Here is a 19963-nt window from a genome sequence, read left to right on the forward strand (position 1 = left end):
AAAATATTAGCAAACTGAATTCAACAATACATTTAAAAAACCATACCCCGTGATCATGTGGGATTTATCTCAGCAATGCAGGGATGATTCAATATATGCAAATCAATTAAGGGACACACCAGATTAGTATAACAAAGTATAAAATCAAATGATCATCTTCATAGCTCCAGCCAAAGCATTTGACAAAAATTCAACAAACTTCAAAATCTGATAAAGCTCTCAACAAAGTTGGTATAGAGGCAACATACCTTTATATAATAAAGGGCATATATGATGAAAACCACAGCTAACATCATACTCAATGACGAAAAGTTGAAAGCATTTCCCCTAAGAACAGGAGCAAGACAAGGATGACTGTTCTCACCACTTTTATTCAACATAGTATTAATAATCCTAGCCACAGCAAAAAGACAAAAATAAAAATTAAAAAGGGGATCTAGTTTGTAAAGGAACTAAAACTGTCACTGTTTGAACATGACATATAGCGAAAACCCTAAAGATTTCATCCGCAAAGTATTAGCATGAATAAATTCAGTAAATTGGAAGTATATACAATTAATATACAGAAATCTGTTATTTTTTCCTGCACCAATAACAAACTATTCAAGGTATGAAGAAAAAAATATTATGATTGTATTAAAGTAATAAAAGACCTAGGAATAAATTTATCCACAGATGTGAAAGATTTATGCACTGAAAATTATAAGACATTGATGAAAAAAATGGGAGATGACACAAATAAATGAAAAGATACCTTGTGCTCTTGGATTGGAAGAATTAATATTTTTAAAACAGCCATACTACTCCAAGCAACCTACAGATATAAAGCATTCCCTATCAAAATTACCCATGAGTGCTCACTTCGGCAGCACATATACTAAAATAGGAAAGATACAGAGAAGATTAGCGTGGCCCCTGCACAAGGATGACATGCAAATTTGTGAAGCATTCCATATTTTTTGGACAGCTACATGTAAAAGAATGAAATTAGAACACTCCCTAACACCATACACAAAAATACACTCAAAATGGACTAAAGACCTAAATGTAAGGCCAGACACTATCAAACTCTTAGAGGTAAACATAGGCAGAACACTCTATGACATAAATCACAGCAAGATCCTTTTTGACCCACCTCCTAGAGAAATGGAAATAAAAACAAAAATAAACAAAGGGGACCTAATGAAACTTAAAAGCTTTTGCACAGCAAAGGAAACCATAAACAAGACAAAAAGACAACCCTCAGAATGGGAGAAAATATTTGCAAATGAAGCAACTGACAAAGGATTAATCTCCAAAATATACAAGCAGCTCATGCAGCTCAATATCAAAAAAACAACCCAATCCAGAAATGGGCAAAAGACCTAAATAGACATTTCTCCAAAGAAGATACACAGATTGCCAACAAACACATGAAAGGATGCTCAACATCACTAATCATCAGAGAAATGCAAATCAAAACTACAAGGAGGTATCACCTCACACCAGTCAGCATGGCCATCATCAAAAAATCTACAAACAATAAATGCTGGAAAGGGTGTGGAGAAAAGGGAACCCTCTTGCACTGTTGGTGGGAATGTAAAGTGGTGCAGCCACTATGGAGAACAGTATGGAGGTTCCTCAAAAAAACTAAAAATAGAACTACCATATGACCCAGCTATCCCACTACTGAGCATATACCCTGAGAAAACCATAATTCAAAAAGAGGCATGTACCACAATGTTTATTGCAGCTCTATTTACAATAGCCAGGACATGGAAGCAACCTAAATGTCCATCGACAGATGAATGAGTAAAGATGTGGCACATATGTACAATGGAATATTACTCAGCCATAAAAAGAAATGAAATTGAGTAATTTGTGGTGAGGTGGATGGACCTAGAGTCTGTCATACAGAGTGAAGTAAGTCAGAAAGAGAAAAACAAATACCATATGCTAACACATATATATGGAATCTTAAAAAAAAAAAAGGTTCTGAAGAACCTAGGGGCACGACAGGAATAAAGATGCAGACGTAGAGAATGGACTTGAGGACACGGGGATGAAGTGAGAGAGTGGCATGGACATATATACACTATCAAATGTAAAATAGCTAGCTAGTGGGAAGCAGCCACATAGCACAGGGAGATCAGCTCAGTGCTTTGTGACCACCTAGAGGGGTGGGATAGGGAGGGTGGGAGGGAGACGCAAGAGGGAGGAGATATGGGGATATATGTATATGTATAGCTGATTCACTTTGTTATAAAGAAGAAACTAACGCACCATTGTAAAGCAATTATACTCCAATAAAGATGTTAAAAAAAAAAAGATCTAGTAAAGGGAATGATGATTCATGCAAAAAAAGAAAAAAAAAATTAGGGCTTCCCTGGTGGCACAGTGGTTAAGAATCCGCCTGCCAATGCAGGGGACACAGGTTCGAGCCCTGGTCCCAGAAGATCCCACATGCCATGGAGCAACTAAGCCAGCAAGCCACAACTACTGAAGTCTGTGTGCCTAGAACCTGTGCTCTGCAACAAGAGAAGCCACTGCAATGAGAAGCCCATGCACCACAACGAAGAGTGGCCCCCGCTCACTGCAACTAGAGAAAAGCCCACACACAGCAACGAAGACCCAACACAGCCCAAAATAAATAAATAAAATAAATAAAATTTTAAAATACCCATGACATTTTTCACAGAACCAGAACAAATAATCCTAAAAGTAATAGAGAACCACAAAATACCCACATTGCTTAAGCAATCCTGAGAAAAAAGACCAAAGGTGGATGATACCACACTCCCTGAATACAAAGCTACAATAATCACAAAAACAGACACAGAAATCAATGGAATAGAATAAAGAGCTCAGAAAGGAACCTGCACACTTATGGTCAATAAATCTACTACAAAGGAGTCAAGAATATACAATGGAGAAAAGACAGTCTCTTCAATAAGTGGTGTTTGGAAAACTGGAGAGTTACAAGTAAAATAATGAGATGAGAACATTTCCTCACACTGTACACAAAGACAAACTCAAAATGGATTAAGGACCTAAATGGAATACCTCAAACCCTAAAACTCCTAGGAGAGAACATAGGCTGAAAACTCTTTGGCATAAATGGGAACACTTTCTTTTTTGGACCTGTCTCCTAAGGGAAAAAGACATAAAAGCAAAAATACACAAATGGGACCTAATTAAATTTAAAACCTTTTGCAGAGCAAAGGAAATGTTAGACACAATGAAAAGATAACCTACAGAATGGGAGAAAAATATATGCCAAGGATATGATGGAGAAGGTGTCAATATCAAAATTATATAAAGAGGTCATCCACTCAGTATCAAAAACCAAACAAAAAAGGATGAAAAATGGAGAGAAACACTTAATAGACATTTTCCCACAGAAGATATACAGATAGCCAACAGGCACATGAAAAAATGCTACCCATCACTAATCATTGGATAAATGCAAATCAAAACCAAAATGAGACATCACCTCACATCTGTCAAGATGGCTCTCATCAAAAAGTCTAGGGCTTCCCTGATGGTGCAGTGGTTAAGAATGTGTCTGCCAATGCAGGGGACACGGGTTCGAGCTCTGGTCCGGGGAGATCCCACATGCCGCAGAGCAACTAAGCCCGTGCCGCACAACTACTGAGCCTGCTCTCTAGAGCTCATGAGCCACAACTACTGAGCCTGCATGCCACAACTACTGAAGCCCATGCACCTAGAGCCCGTGCTCCGCAACAAGAGAAGCCACCGCAATGAGAAGCCCATGAACCACAATGAAGAGTAGCCCTCACTCGCCACAACTAGAGAAAGCCTGCACGCAGTGCAGACCCAAAGCAGCCAAAAAATTAATTAATTAATTAATTTTATAAAAAGTCTACAGACAACAAATGTTAGGAACCCTAGTACATTGTTAGTGGGATTGTAAATTGGTACAACCACTATGAAAATATTATGGAGGTCGTCAGAAAACTAAAAGGAGAACTACTGTATTAAGAAACAATTCCACTGCTGGGTATATACTCAGAGAAAGTGAAAACACCAATTTGAAAAGATAACATGCACCCCAATATTTATAGCAGCATTATTTACAATTGCCAAGATATGGAAGAGACCTAAATGTCCATCAACAGATGAATGGATAAAAAAGATGTGATATATCACACACACATATCTCACACACACACACATATATGTATATATATATCACACACACACACACACACACACACACATATATATATATATATACATATATATATATATATATATATATATAATGGGATATTACCCAGCCATAAAATATAAAAATTACTCAGCCATGTGCAACAACATGGATGGACCTAGAGTATATTATATGAGTTTTGGATTTTGGGGTATTTCATTTAGGTCCTTAATCCATTTTGAGTTTGTCTTTGTGTACAGCATGAGGAAATGTTCTAATCTCATTATTTTACCTGTAGGTCTCCGGTTTCCCAGCACCACTTATTGAAGAGAATGTCTTTTCTCCATTGTATATTTGTACCTCCTTTGTAGTAGATTTATTGACCATAATTGTGTGGGTTCCTTCTGGACTATCCATTCTCTTCCATTCTTCTATGTTTCTGTTTTTTGTGGCAATACAATTCTCTTTTGATTACTGTAGCATTGTGTATAATCTGAAGTCAGGAAGTGTGATACCTAACCTTATACCTTAAGTTACTAGGAAAACAAGAACAAACAAAACCTAACGTTAGTAGAAGAAAAGAAATCATAAAGATCAGATCAGAAAGAAGGAGTAAGAGAACAATAGAAAAGATCAACGAACAAAGACCTGGTTTTTTTAAAAGATAAAATTGATAAACTTTAGACTCATCAAGAAAAAAAGAGAGATGAATCAATTCCAAAAAATTGGAAAAGAAAAAGGAAAAGTCTCAAATAATACCACTGAAATAGGAAGGATTATAAGAGATTATCATGAACATTTTATACTCCAATAAAATGGACAACTTAGGAACACTGGGCAAATTCCTATAAATATAAAATCTCCCAAGACTGAATCAGGAAAGAGTAGAAAATATGAACAGACCAATTACCAGTAATGTAACTGAATAAGTAATAATAATTTAAATAAGCCCAGCAAACAAAAGTCCAGGTCCAAACAACTTCGTAGGTAAATTCTACCAAACATTTAGAGCATTTTAATCCTATACTTCTCAAGCTATTTCAAAATATTGGAGAGGAAGGAATGCTTCTGAAATCATTCCTCAAGGCCACCATCACCTTGATACCAAAATGACAAAGATATCACATAAAAGTAAACTACAGGCCAATATCGCTGATGAACATAGATGCAAATATGTTCAAACTTATATGATCTACCTTATTAATGAACTGAAAAATAAAAATCATATGATCAAATCAATAAATGCAGAAAAAGCTTTTGAAAAAATTCAACACTGATTTATGATAAAAACTGTCAACAGTATGGGTAAAGAGGCAACATAAATAAAGGCCACATATGATAAATTCACAACTAATATTATACTCAACAGTGAAAAGCTGAAAGCATTTTCTCTCAGATCAGGAACAAGAGAAGGATACCTATGCTTGCCACTTTTATCAACAAGTATTGGAAGTCCTAGTCATAGCAATTAGACAAGAATAAAACTAAAAGAAATCCAAATGTTGACAATGATGTGGGAAAAAGGTAACCACTGTGCACTTTGGAGGGAAGTAAATTGGTGCAGCCACTATGGAAAAAGTATGGGGATTTGTCAAAACAATTAAAAGTAGCTCCACCCTATGTTCCAGCAATTTCACTTTGGGGTATTTATCTGAAGAAAAAATATATATAATTAATAATTAGAAAAGATATATATAATCACTGCAGCATTATTTACAATAGCCAAGCTATGGAAGCAACCCAAATGTCCATCAATCAATTAATATGTAAGAAGTAGTAGTATATATATGTGGGTGTATATATATACACACACGTATACATACACCATATATACATAATATATATACTATATACAATATATACTGTATATATAATACATACATGCTATATACACACAAAGTGGAATATTACTCAGCCATAGAAAATAATGAAATCTTGCCATTTGAGACAACATGAATAGACCTAGAGGGTATTATGCTAAATGAAATAAGTCAGACTGAGAAAGAAAAGTACTGTATCATTTCAATTATTTATGTAATCTGAAATGAAAACAAATGAACACGTAACAACAGCAACAACAAAACCAAACAGATTTGTAAATACAGAGAAAAAACAGGTGGTTGTCAGAGGAGAGTGGGAGGAGGAAAGAAATAGGTGAGGGAGATCAAGAGGTACAAACTTCCAGATGCAAAAGAAACCAGTCACGGTATGAGATGGTGTACAATTTTGGATATGTAGTCACTTACTATAATAGAATTGACTGGTGATTGTCCCCAGTTACTATACTAGAATTTGTATGGGGACATATCATAAATAGACTTCCTGTGCTGATCATTTTGAAATGTATAGATATATCAAATCATTACATCAGGCAACTGGAACTACCAGTGTTGTTGGTCAATTATACTTCAAAAAAAACTCACAGAAAAAGAGATCCGATTTGTGGTTACCAGAGTCAGGGTGAGGTAGCAGGGGGAATTGGATGAAGGCAGCCACAGGCTACAAGTTTCCAGTTATAAGATAAATAAGTACTAGGGATTTAATATACAATATGATAAATATAATTAATACTACTTTGTGTTATATGTGGAAGTTGCTCTCTGTTACATATGAAAGTTGTTAAGAGAGTACGTCCTAAGAGTTATGACAAAATTTCTTTGCTATTTAATTTTGTATCTCTATGAGATGAATGTTCACTACACCGATTGTGATAATTGTTTCATAATGTATGGTAGTCAAATCATTATGCTGTACGTCTTAAACTTATACAGTGCTGGGTGTCTATTATATCTTAATAAATCTTAAAGAAAAAATAAATAATACCTTAGTCAAATTCACTTAGGAAACTACTTTATAGCAAGATTAAGTGAATCCTATACCAGGACTCTAATGTTTCGGGTTTTGGGAAATATAACTAATCAGTTTATAAATTTAGGAAAGGCATGTGATCAATTTGATAGATGCAAACAAAGTAGCATGGAAGAATGCTACAGGTAATAATTATAAAAACAAAGAAGATATTAATGCATATGTACTCAAAGAAATGTCACATACCCCTGACACTAGTTCACCTATAGAGAAGTAATAGATTAATTTCCTCTAATCATCAGAAAGATCACTAGGAGACATGAACACCTAACTTACTTAACAGTTGGAGATATTAGTAAAAAGATTACCATTGGAAAGGAAGGATTAAAATTATCTCCATTTGCAGATCATATGGATATATACCTAGTAAGTGCAAAGAATCAATGGAAAATTGTTACAGGAAATAAGACAATAAAATATTGTAAAGGCTATAACATAAGCATATAGTACACAGTTTGTATATATACATTCCAAGCAGTTACAAAGTATATTAAAAGGGAAGCTGCAATTTTAAAAGTATAAAATAAAATAAAAATAAATCTAACAGCACACATGTGAAAATCCTATATGAATAAAATTATCATGAACTCCTTAGACAGATGATACAAATTTGAAGAAGAGGAAAATCAAATTATTTCCTTAAATAGAATAATAAATCTTACATGAGAGAAAAAATATACCAATACACATATGTGTCTGTAAAATGTATATGTATAAATATGTGTATATTTCTATATATGTGTGTGCGTGTATACACATAAATGTGTTTCTGGAGGTAATTTATTGTTTACATAAAATGAGAAAATATATATGTAAAGTATATATAAAATGAGTTATTTTGTAAAATTAAAGATTAGTTATTAAATATATTTTACATACAAGATATTTTATGTTAGCTTCATGGAAACTACAAAGGAAAAAACCTATTGTGGTTACACAAAAGATAAAGATTTCATACTACATCAAAAAATAAATTTACAATGGAACTACAACAACAACACAGAAAAAAATGAATGGGTTATCATAAATCCTATCAACAATTAATTTAAACATTAATGGACTAAATTCTCCAATTAAATGACACAAAGTAGTTGAATTAATTTAAAAAAAGAACCTAAAATATGCTGTATAAGAGAGACTCACTTTAACTTTAAAAACATACGTAGGTTAAAGTGAGAGGATGGAAAAAGATAGTCCATGCAAACAGCAATCAAAAGAGAGCAGGAGTAACTATACTTATTTCAGATAATATATATTTTTAATCAAAATACATCACAAGAGACAAAGAATACAGTGAAAAAGGGGTCAAATTATCAAGAGAGTATTACAAGTATAAATATATATGCACCCAACACTGAAACATGTAAATATTTAAAGCAAATATTAACAAAACCATAGGGAGAAAAAGTAATAGTAGGGTACTTCAATACCCCACTTTTAAACATGGATAGATCATCCAGACAGAAATTTAATGAGAGAAGTTTGATCTGTGTAACACTTACGAAAAGTAAACCTAAGAGATATACAGAACTTTCCATCCAAGAACACCAGAAAACACATTCTTCTCAAGGTCACATAAAACATTCTCCAGGGTATATCATTCCTGGGCCACAAAGCTAATCTTAACGCATTTAAAATTAAAATCATATCTCATAGCTTTCCAACCACAATGATATGGAACTAGAAATCAACGGGAAAAAATTTACAAATACATGGAAATAACACACTCAAAACAAACAAACAAAAAACACACACTCTGGAATAACCAATGGATCAAAGTAGAAATTAGACAGTATCTTGAGAAAAACAGGAAAAAAAATATACAGAATACCACAATTTAGGGGATACATCAAAAGTAGTTCTTATCCTTACATTAAAAAAAGTGAAACAAAGTTTTCAAACTTTACACATCAAGGAAGTAGAAAAAATTATGCGTACAATTAGAAGAAGAAAGGAAACAGCAAGGATGAGAGGATAAATGATGGATAAAGAGACTAGAAAAAAAGAGAAATAAATCAAGCTAAGAGTTGGTGTTTTAAAAAAAATAAAGCAAATTGACAAACCTTTAGCTAGATTAACCAAGAAAAAAAGTAAGAGAAGTGAAAAAATCTGATAAATGAAAGATGAGACATCAAAGAAATACAAAGGGCCATAAGAGTATATTATTAACAAATTACACATCAACAAATTAGATAAATTATGATAAATAAATTCCCAGAAGCATGAAGCCTACCAAGACTGAATCATATATAGAAAGTCTGACAGACCAATAATAAATCAGGACATTAAAATAATAAACACAAACCTCCCAACAAAGAAAAGCACAAGACCAGATGGTTTCACTAGTGAATTCTACCAAATATTAAAAAAATAACTAAGACCAATCATTCTGAATCTCTTACAAAAAAAAAAACTGGGGATGAGGGAACATGCCCAAGCAAGTTTTAGGAGGACAGCATTACTCTGACACTAAGCCAGATTAGGAAAACTACAAGAAAATCTCTAGGCTGATATGCCTAATGAATATATATGCAAAAATTCTCAGCAAATGTCTAACCGAATCCAACAGCAAATTAAAAAGATCATACACCATGATCAAGTGGAATTCGTGCCTGGGATGGAAGGATGTCACTATATATATATATATATACACACACACACACACACACACACACACACACACACACACACACATATACATATATATGTGTGTATATATATATATAGTGACATATATATATCAATAAATGTGATACACAATGTTAATAGAATGAAGAATAAATATACAATAGATGCAGAAAAAGCAGTTGACAAAATTCAATACCCTTTTATGAAAAAAGCTCTCAATAAATTGGGAACAGAAGGCACATACCTCAAAATAAGGCCATATAATACACACCCACAGCTAACCTTGTACCCAATGGTTAAAAACTGAAAGTTTTTCCTTTAAACTCAGGAATAGGATAAGGATATCGACACTCACTACTCTTATCAGAGGCACTACTGGAAGTCCTAACCAGAGCAATCTGACACAAAAATAAATAAAAAGACATCCAAACTGAAGAGGAAGAAGTAAAGCATTCTGTTTTCAGAAAACATGATCTTATATATGACTGGCCCCCAAAATGGTAGAACTAATAAATGAATTCATTAAAGTTGCAGGATACAGAATCAACATACAAAAATCAGCTGCATTTCTATACACTAACAACAAAATATCTGAAAGAAATAAAATAATTCCATTTGCAATTGCATGAAAAAAAATACCTAGGAATAAATTTAACTGAGACAGTGAAAGTCCTGTGTACTGAAAAATACAAGACATTAAGGAAAGAAATTGAAGACAACACAAATAGATGTTTAGATAATCTTTGCTCATGAATTAAAAGAATTAATATTGTTAAAATGTCCACACTGCCTAAAGCAATACACAGGTTCAATGCAATCCCTATCAAAATCTCAATAGCATTTTTCACAGCAACAGGACAAAAAATTCTAAAATTTGCATGGAACCACAAAAGATTCCAAATAGCAAAAGCAATCATGAAAAAGAAGGAAAAAACTGGAGGCTTCATGCTTTATGATTTTTAAATCACTCTATTACAAAGCTATGATCATAAAAACAGTATGGTTTTGGCATAAAGAAAAACACATAGATCAATGGAAAGAATAGAAAGCACAGAAATAAACCTAAGTATATATGGTTGATTAATTTATGACAAAGGAACCAAGAATATACAATGGGAAAATATAATAATCTCTTTAATAAATGCTGTTGGGAAAACTGGGCAGCCGCATGCAAAAGAATGAAACTGGACCACTATCTTACACCATATAAAAAAATAACTTAAAATGGGTTAGATTTAAATGAAAGATGTAAAACCATAAAACTCTTAGAAGAAAACATAGATGTGCCAAGTTCCTTGACATATATCTTGGAGATGATTTTTTGAATCTGACAACAAAAGCAAAAATAAACAAATGGGAGAACATCATATTAAAAAGCTTATGCACAACAAAGGAACCATGAACAAAACAAAAAGGCAACCTAATGAATGATAGAAGATAGTTGCAGATCATATACAGAGAAGGGGTTAATATCCAAAATATATAAAAACTCATACAGCTCACTAAGGAAAAAGCAAACAATCCTGCTAAAAAATGGGCAGAAGATCTAAATACAAGTTATTTTTTCCAAACTAGATGGCCATACAGATAGCCAACAGGCACATGAAAAGATGCACTAATAATTAGGGACATGCAAATCAAAACCACAATGAGATATCACCTCATATCTGTCAGAATAGCTATTAACAAAAGCGCAAGAAATCACATGTCTTGACGAGAATGTGGATAAAAGGGAATCCTAGTGCACTGCTTGTGGGAATGTAAATTGGTGCAGCCACTATGGAAAACAGTATGGAAATCCCTTGAAAAATTAAAAATAGAACTACCATACAATCCTGCAATTCTACTTTTGGGTATTTACCTGAAAAAAGAAAAAAGAAAACACTAATTGGAAAATGTATAGGTACCCCTAGTTTCATTACAGCATTATTTACAATAGCTGAGATATGGAAACAACCTAAGTATCCACTGATAGATGAATTGATAAAGATGTGATATATATAATATATATGTGAAATATATATATAAGATTTATATGTGTGTGTGAATATGTACATACACATATATACATACATACAATGGAATACTATTCAGCCATAAAAAATAAAATGTTGCCATTTGTAACAACATAGATGGTTCTTAGGGTTATTAGTTTAAGTGAAGTAAGGCAGAGAAAGACAAATACTTCCTGATTTCACTAATATATGGAACCTAAAACACAAAATAAAACAAAATTTACAGATACATAGAATAGATTGATGACTATCAGATGGGAGGGGTGGTAGGGGGTTGGTGAGATGGGTGAATGGGGTCAACAGCTACAAATTTCCAGTTATAAAATGATGTACATGTACAGTATGGTGACTGTAGTCAAAATTATTTCCAATTCAAGATGCTAAGAAGTAAATCTTAAAAGTTCTCAATAAAAAAATTAATTTTGTAATTTATAGTGACAGGTGGTAACTAATTATGGTAATCATTTTTCAGTGTTACAAATGTTGAATTATTGTGTTGTATTCCAGAAATTGATATAATTTTGTTTATAAATTATACTTCAATTAAAAAAACCCTCTATAACATGCCAAGATAATGATGCCACACAATTAACTATAATAGGTCATTTCAGAGAAATTTACAAGGTCATTTCAGAGAAATTTACAAGTTCAAAGATTAAATCTCTGCCAAAAAAAAAAAAATCAAAACTACAAGATACTGGAGATCTGGCAGAAAATGGTGGAGTAAGTAAACCCTGATCTCACCTCCTCTCACAGGCACAACAAAAGCACAATTATTTGCAGAACAAACATCAGTGAAAAGACTGGAACCTACCAGAAAAGACCTTCTACAACTAAGATATAAAGAAGGAATGACAAGATGTGTGGTAGTGATGGAGTTGCGATATAGTCAACTCCCATAGCCCCAGGGTGGGCGACTCACAAATGGGAGGAAAATTAAATTGCAAAGCTTCTCTCAAAAGAGAGAAAGGTCCAAGCCCCACAATGGGCTCCTCAGCCTGGGGATCCTGCACCAAGTAGATGAGCCCCCAGAGAATTTGGCTTTGGAGGCCAGTGGGTTTAATTTCAGGAGTCCCAGAGGGTTGGGGGAAACAGAGACTTCACTCTTAATGGGCACACACAAAAATCGGACATGCTCTGGGACCCAGGATAGAAGCAGTAATTTGATAGAGCCTGGGTCAGACCTACTTGCTAATCTTGGAGCGCCTCCTGGAGTGGCAGGATGCAGCTGCATCTAACCCTGGGGACGTAGATACTGGCAGCAGCCATTTGGGGAGCTCATTCTACCACGCGGACGCTGGTGCTGGCAGATGCTGTTTTGGAATCTTCCCTCTAGGTTATAGCCCCAGTTCCCAGCCCTGTCCCGACCAAACAGCTTATAGGCCCCAGTGCTGGGACAGCTCAGGACAAGAAACTAACATGGCATGGACACAGCCCCACCCACTGCCCTAAGACCCTGTGAGCCCACAGTCACCCCTGGACATGGCCCTGCCCATCAGAGGGCCCAGGACCCGACCCCACTCTCTAGTGCACAGGCACTAAACCCAAGACTCTCAGGGCCATCCAGCCAGAGAACCTGGGACCAAGCTCCAACCAACAGTGGGCAGGCACCATCTCCAGAATCCCACGGGACTGAGATACACCCTTCAGGGAGCCTGTCTAGCCTCAGGACCAGCCTCCACATTAGGGAATCGACACCAACCACAAGAAAACCACAGCCCTGCAGTCTGTGGATCTGACCCACCCATCAGGAGGCCACACCATGCCCTGGAACTGGCTGGGCTCCAATGCCACCAATCAACAAGCCTGCTCTAGCCTTAGGCCCGGCTTCACCCACCAGCAGGCAGACACCAGCTGCAAGAAACTGGTAACCACACAGCCTACAGACATAGCCCACACGCTAGCAGGCCAGATCCATCCCTAGGATCAGCTAGGCCCTTGACCCAAACACTAGCTGTGCAACAGAAGGTTCAAGATGCCCTAGGCCCTGCAGCCAACTGTGTCAGAAAGCAGCCCCACCACCAATGATCCAGCACAAGTTCTGGACCTCTGGGCCATGCAACCAGACTCCAGGACCTGACTTCACCCACAGTGGGTGGGCAACAGCCCTGGGGTTTCCTGGACCCTCACTCCATCCACGAGTAATGAAGCACTATCCCCACCCAGGGTTCTGCAGTAAGCCACCTCCTGACACAGTCCTAACAACCAGTACCCAGCCAGAAGCCTCTGCACAGGTGGTACCCAGCAACCAACCAGACCAGGGACCAACGAAACCTACCAGACCACCCACATAGTTAGACCACCACAACAGAAAGACCCATGCAGCCATTACAGGGGAAACCTCTAAAGCATACAGCTCTGGTGACAAGAGGGGTGTGCAGTGCTTGGACACATAAGATGTCTCCTGCAAAAGGCCACTTCTCTAACATCAGGAAACAAACATAACCAACCTATGAGATACATAAAAATATGAACAACAAATTAGGCAAAATGAGGTGACAGAAGAACATGTTCTTAACCAAGGAACAAGATAAGAATTAAGTGAAGTGGGATAGGCAATCTACCCAAGAAAGAGTTCAGAGTAGTGATCATAGGATGGTCAAAGAACTTGTGAGAAGAATGGATGCACAGAGAAGTGAGAATTTTTTTTTATGGGAATAAATTGCTTTACAATGTTGTGTTAGTTTTTGCTGTACAACAGAGTGAATCAGCTATATGTATACACGTATCCCCTCCCTCTTGAGCCTCCCTCCCACCCTCCCATCCCACCCCTCTAGGTCATCACAGAACACTGAGCTGAGCTCCCTGTGCTATACAGAATCTTCCCCCTAGCTATATATTTTACACATGGTAGTGTATATACGTCAATGCTACTCTCCCAATTCGTCCCACCCTCCCCTTCCCCCGTGTCCACAAGTCCATTCTCTACGTCTGTGTCTCTATTCCTGACCTGCAAATAATAAAAAAATTTTAAACATAAAGAACAACCAGAAATGAAGAATAAAATAACTGAAATGAAAAACACATTAGAAGGAATCAACAGTAGACTAAGTGATACAGAGGAATGGATTAGTGAGTGGGAAAACAGAATAGTGGAAACCACTGATACTGAAAAGAGAAAAGAAGCAAAAGGAATGAGGACAATTCTTTGTTCTCTGTAACAACATCAAGGACACTAATATTTGCATTATAAAGGACCCAGAAGAAGAAGAGAGAGACAAAGGGCTGAGAACATAATTGAAGACATAAGAGCTAAAAACTTCCCTAACCTGGGGTAGGAAACAGACATCCAAATTCAGGAAATGCAGAACATTCCATACAGGATTGCCCACAGAGGAACTCTTGAAGACACACTGTAATCAAAATGGCAAAAATTAAAGAGAGAACATTAACAGTAGCAAGGGGAAAGCAACACGTTACTTACAAGGGAACTCCCATAAGGCTATCAGTTGACTTTTTAGCATAAATTCTGCAGTCCAGAGGGAGTGGCACAATACATTCAAAGTGATGAAAGGGGAAAAAACCTACAACCAAGAATACTCTAACCAGCAAGGTTCTTGTTCAGATTTGTTGGAGAAATCAAAAGTTTCACAGACAAGCAGAAGCTGAAAGAGTTCAGAACCACCAAACCACCTTTATAAGAAATGTTAAAGGAAATTCTGTAAGCAAAAAAGAAAAGGCCACAACTAGAAACATGAAAATTATGAAATGAAAAAATAGCTTATTGGTAAAGGCAAACATATAGTAAGGGTAGGAAATCATCCACATAAAAATGTAGTAGGGGGCTTCCATAGAGACGCAGTGGTTAAGAATCCACCTGCCAATGCAGGGGACACGGGATCGAGCCCTGGTCCGGGAAGATCCCACATGCCATGGAGCAACTAAGCCTGTGCACCACAACTACTGAGCCTGCCCTCTAGAGCCTGCAAGCCACAACTACTGAAGCCCACACACCTAGAGCCCATGGTCTGCAACAAGAGAAGCCACCGCAATGAGAAGCCTGTGCACCACAATGAAGAGTAGCCCCTGCTCACCGCAACTAGAGAAAGACCACGTGCAGCAACAAAGACCCAATGCAGCCAAAAATAAATAAATTAAATAAAAATTTTTAAAATTAATTAATTAAATAAAAAATTTTAAAAAAGAGCTAAAAAAAAAACCTAGTAGGAAGGTTAAAAGACAAATGTAGTAAAAATCATCTATATCCACAATAAGCTGTTCAGGGTTACACAAAAGAATTACATGTAAAATATGGTATCAAAACAGTAATCATGAGGGGAGGAGAGTACAAATGCAGTGTTGTTAATGTGCATTTTAAATTAAGAGATAGCAACTTAAAATAATCACGTAGGTATATAGATTGCTATATATGAACCTGATGGTAACTATAAACCAAAAATCTATAATAGACACATACACAAAAAAGTAAAAGGAATCCAAACATAACACTAAAGATAGTCATCAAATCACAAGAGAACAAAAAGAAGGAACTAAAAAGACCTACAAAGCAACCCCCAAACAATTAACAAAATGGCAGTAAGAACATACATATCAATAATTACTTTAAATGTAAATGGAGTAAATGCTCCAGTCAAAAGAGAGAGTTACTGAATGGATACAAAAATAAGACCTGTATATATGCTGTCTACAAGAGACACACTTCAGATCTAAAGACACACACTGACTGAAAGTGGGGGGATGTAAAAATGTAGTCCATACAAATGGAAACAGAAGAAAGTTAGGGTAGCAATACTGGTTTCATACAAAGTAAATTTTAGAGACTTAAAAGAGACAAAGAAGGACATAACATAATGATCAAGAGGTCAATCGAAGAAGAAGATATAACAATTGTAAATATATATGCACCCAACGTAGGAGCACCTCAATACATAAAGCAAATATTAACTGACAAAAAGGGAGAATTTGACAGTAACACAATAATAGTAGTGAACTTTAAAGGAAACCTTCGAGATGGCAGAGGAGTAAGATGTGAAGATCACCTTCTTCCCCACAAATACATCAGAAATACATCTACATGCGGAAAAACTCCTACAGAACACCTAATGAAATCTGGCAGAAGACCTCAGACTTCCCAAAATGCAAGAAACTCCCCACGTACCTGGGTAGGGCAAAAGAAAAAAGAAGAAACAGAGACAAAAGAATAGGGATGGGACCTGCAATTCTGGGAGGGAGCTGTGAAGGAGGAAAAGTTTCCACACACTAGGAAGCCCCTTCACTGGTGGAGACGGGTGGCAGGGGGGAAGATTCGGAGCCATGAAGGAGAGCACAGCAACAGGTGTGCAGAAGGCAAAGTGGAGAGATTCCCACACAGAGGATCGGTGCCGACCAGCACCCACCAGCCTGAGAGGCTTGTCTGATCACCTGCCAGGACAGGTGGGGGCTGGGACCTGAGACTCTGGCTTCTTCAGAGGTCAGACCCCAGGGAGAGGACTGGGGGTGGCTGTGTGAACACAGCCTGAAGGGGGCTAGTGTGCCACAGCTAGCCAGGAGGGAGTCTGGGAAAAAGTCTGTACCTGCTGGGGAGGCAAGAGACCATTGTTTCGGGGTGCGTGAGGAGAGGGGATTCAGAGCACCACCTAAATGAGATGGGCATGAGCCGCGGCTATCAACGTGGACCCCAGAGATGGGTATGAGATGCTAAGGCTGCTGCTGCAGCCACCAAGAAGCCTGTGTGCGAGCACAGCTCACTCTCCACACCTCCCCTCCTGGGAGCCTGTGCAGCCCACCACTGCCAGGGTCCCGTGATCCAGGGACAACTTCCCCAGGAAAACACACAATGTGCCTCAGGCTGCTGCAACATCATGCTGGCCTCTGCCGCCCCAGGCTTGCCCCACATTCTGTACCCCTTCCTCCCTCCAGCCTGAGTGAGTCAGAGGCCCCTAATCAGCTGCTACTTTAACCCCGTTCTATCTGAGCTAAGAACAGACACCCTCAGTCGACCTACATGCAACGGCGAGGACAAGTCCTAATGCTGAACCCCAGGAACTGTGCAAACAAAGAAGAGAAAGGGAAATTTATCCCAGCAGCCTCAGGAGCAACGGATTAAATCTCCACAATCAACTTGATGTACCTGCATCTCTGGAATACCTGAATAGACAAAGAATCATCCCAAAATTGAGGCAGTGGACTTTGGGAGCAACTGCAGACTTGGGGTTTGCTTTCTGCATGTAATTTTTTTCTGGTTTTATGTTTATCTTAGTTTAGTATTTAGAGCTTATTATCATTGGTAGATAATATATGTATGCTTCTTTGTGTGATTTTGTCTGTATATCTTTGCTTTTGCCATTTGTCCTAGGGTTCTGACTGTCCTTTTTTTTTTAAGTATAGTTTTTAGTGCTTGTTATCATTGGTGGATTTGTTTTTTTGGTTTGGTTGCCCTCTTCTTTCTTTCATTTTTTTATTACTTTTTTATTTTCAATAATTTCTTTCTACTTTAATAACGTCTTTCTTTCTTTCTTTTTTTCTTCCTTCCTTCCTTCCTTCCTTCCTTTCTCTCTCTCTCCCTCTCTCTCTCTTCCTTTTCTTCTGACCGTGTGGCTGACAGGGTCCTGGTGCTCTGGCCAGGTGTCAGGCCTGAGCCTCTGAGGTGGGAGAGCCGAGTTCAGGACATTGGTCCACCAGAGACTTTCTGGCCCCACATAATATCAAATGGCAAAAGCTCTCCAAGAGATCCCCATCTCAACACTAAGACCCAGCTCCACTCAATGACCAGCAAGCTACAGTGCTGGACACCCTATGCCAAACAACTAGCAAGACAGGAACACAACCTCACCCATTAGCAGAGAGGCTGCCTAAAATCACAATAAGTTCACAGACACCCCAAAACACAACACCAGATGCAGTCCTGCCCACTAGAAAGACAAGATTTAGCCTCATCCACCAGAACACAGACACCAGTCCCCTCCACCAGGAAGCCTACACAACCTACTGAACGAACCTTATGAACTGAGGGCAGACACCAAAAACAAAAGGAACTACGAACCTGCAGCCTATGAAAAGGAGACACCAAACACAGTAAGTTAAGCAAAATGAGAAGACAGAGAAATACACAGCAGATGAAGGAGCAAAATAAAAACCCACCAGACCAAACAAATGAAGAGGAAATATGCAGTCTACCTGAAAAAGAATTCAGAATAATGACAGTAAAGATGATCCAAAATCTTGGAAATAGAATGGAGAAAATACAAGAAACGTTTAACAAGGACTGAGAAGAACTGAAGAGCAAACAAACAATGATGAACAACACAAAAAATGAAATTTAAAATTCTCTAGAAGGAATCATTAGCAGAATAACTGAGGCAGAAGAACGGATAAATGACCTGGAAGATAAAATAATGGCAATAACTATTGCAGAGCAGAATAAAGAAAAAAGAATGAAAAGAATTGAGGACAATCCCAGAGACCTCTAGAACAACACTGAACGCACCAACATTTGAATTATAGGGGTCCCAGAAGAAGAAGAGAAAAAGAAAGGGACTGAGAAAATATTTGAAGAGATTATAGTTGAAAACTTCCCTAATATGGAGAAGGAAATAGTCAAGTCCAGGAAGCTCAGAGAGTCGCATAAGGATAAATCCAAGGAGAAACACGTCACAACACATATTAATCAAATGGTCAAAAATTAAATACAAAGAAAACATATTAAAATCAGCAAGAGAAAAGCAACAATTACCATACAAGGGAATCCCCATAAAGTTAACAGCTGATCTTTCAGCAGAAATTCTGCAAGCCAGAAGGGAGTGGCAGGACATATTTAAAGTGATGAAAGGGAAAAGCCTAGAACCAAGATTACTCTACCCAGCAAGGATGTCATTCAGATTCGACAGAGAAATTAAAACCTTTACAAACAAGCAAAAGCTAAGAGAATCCAGCACCTTCAAACCAGCTCTACAAAAAATGCTAAAGGAACTTCTCTAGGCAGGAAACAAAAGAGAAGGAAAAGACTTACAATAATAAACCCAAAACAATTAAGAATATGGTAATAGGAACATACATATCAATAACTACCTTAAATGAAAATGGATTATATGCTCCAACCAAAAGACATAGACTGGCTGAATGGATACAGAAACAAGACCCATATATGTACTGTCTACAAGAGACCCATTTCAGACCTAGGGACACATACAGACTGAAAGTGAGGGGATGGAAAAAGATATTCCATGCAAATGGAAATCAAAAGAAAGCTGGAGTAGCAATTCTCATATCAGACAAAATAGACTTTAAAACAAAGACTATTACGGGAGACAAAGAAAGACACAACATAATGATCAGGGATCAA

At 37.2% G+C, this 19963-nt stretch overlaps 1 long non-coding RNA gene across 1 annotated transcript in view; it reads left to right on the top strand.

The window, feature by feature from the left end:
* LOC309648353 overlaps window positions 1-19963 on the top strand; it is a 351118-nt gene that overhangs the window by 159302 nt on the left and 171853 nt on the right. The gene's annotated exons all lie outside the window — the stretch shown is intronic.

This window comes from Balaenoptera physalus (assembly GCF_965194825.1).
Source record: "Balaenoptera physalus genome assembly, chromosome: 19".
Classification (NCBI taxonomy): domain Eukaryota; kingdom Metazoa; phylum Chordata; class Mammalia; order Artiodactyla; family Balaenopteridae; genus Balaenoptera; species Balaenoptera physalus.